A 1,593-nucleotide genomic window follows, 5' to 3' on the forward strand; every position below is an offset into this window, starting at 1 on the left:
AAATTGAATTGAGTACAAACCAGATAAAATTTACATCCCTAGGACTGTGGGAACACTTGAGCCTTCCGCATGGATCACAGAGCCTTTTCCCGCAGGTGCTTCTCTAAGTCATCCAGGTTGTCTTCAGCTTCGCTCTCAGTCTCCTCCTGGGGCTGGGGGCTGCCTCAGGTTCTTCTTGTGCTGATGTGGTTGTGGCAGCAGCAACAGCCCAGACGTGCGTAGCAGGAGCCTTTTCCTTCTTGTGTTTTTGTGCTTCTTGTGTTTCTATCATTCTTGTGATTCTTGTCCTTCTTTTTCTTCTTCCCACCTCCTTCCTGATCGGACTTCCAGGCTGGTGATGGGCTTGGCTTGGTGCTCTTGGCCTTCCTGGCCAGCACCGCGGGGGTCCAGTTTGTGGAGGGCAACTGGGGCTGGATAGGGGAAGGGGATGCTGGAGACTTCTTAGCCGCTGGCTCGGGAGGCCCAGAGAAAGATGGAGAGGACGGAACCCTTCTTACGGACTGTGGACTTGGTGAGGCACCCTTTTTTGTCCTCTTAAGTTCTGGAGACTCTTCTAATGGGCCTGATACTCGGAGGTGGGGACCGCCTTCTTTGGGGTGAGGCTGATGTTCCTCTTTGAGCGGGTGGAAGACTTGAGGTCTGAGGAGCTCAAGGCCGCAGTGAGGGAGAAAGCCGTTTGTTTGGTTGTGGTGACCGGGTCTTCCTGGGAGCACAGTCCGGGAAGACCCTTTCCTAGGCTTTGATGAGACAGAAAGTGAGTGTCTCTTGGCGGCTGAGGAGCTTTTGTGGGAGGGGGTGAGGGGGGGATCCAGCACTTTGGTGGTGGGGGTGGCGAGGTCCTTCTCTTGGGAGCGGGAGGGCTTAGAAGTCCTTCTCTTTGGAGGTGAAGGAGAAGAGCGCTACCTCTCCATGGGAGTAGAGCATCTTCTCGGGGAAGGTGAGAGCTGCCGAGGGGGAGGCCAGGGAGTCATTTGTCCTGGCGGTGACATGGGGGATCTGCACCGCGGAGAAGAGGAGCTGGGGAGGGCCAGCGGTGGCATCTGCGACAGGTGGAGGGGAGGTAGGGCTTCTCCTTCATCTACCACTGTTAGTCACTGGCGATTGCCTCGCTTTCCCATCTGCATCCCAGGGGAAGTCTCTTTCTGGCGCTCTCATTGTGATGGAGATGCACTTCGGGAAGGGAAATGTCTCCGCTGCCGGCCCACCTCACCATTTCTCACGTGGGATCACTTGGATCACTCATCTTCAGTGGACGAGGAGGAGCCAGAGTCAGAAGAAGACCGCTGGTTCTGTTCTCTGTGCTGGCTTCTCTGCGGCACAGAGTCAGCTGCAGCCATTTTGCCGTCTGTATCTTTTTCAGATTCAGATAACTCTACTTTTCTAAGCTTTGGTGCTAGTGATGGCGATTCTCTTTTCTCAGCACCCTTATGTTTTGTTACTGAAGTTCTACCCGGAGACACAGAAACAGGGCTTTTTCTTGTACAGCTTGACTGGTGGAGTGTTGGGGAATGATGCGTTTTTGGTGGTGGAGTAGCTGGTGGGGATGGCTGTGCCTTCGCCTCGGAGGGCTTGCTGAAGGAGATAACCAACGAG

General features: G+C 54.7%; 1 pseudogene; it reads right to left on the reverse strand.

Moving 5' to 3' along the window:
- Positions 1-38: 38 nt before the first annotated feature.
- LOC101569799 overlaps positions 39-1,593 on the reverse strand; it is a 2,736-nt pseudogene continuing 1,181 nt past the window's right edge.

This window comes from Octodon degus, unplaced genomic scaffold (genome assembly GCF_000260255.1).
Source record: "Octodon degus isolate 3935 unplaced genomic scaffold, OctDeg1.0 scaffold00133, whole genome shotgun sequence".
NCBI lineage: Eukaryota > Metazoa > Chordata > Mammalia > Rodentia > Octodontidae > Octodon > Octodon degus.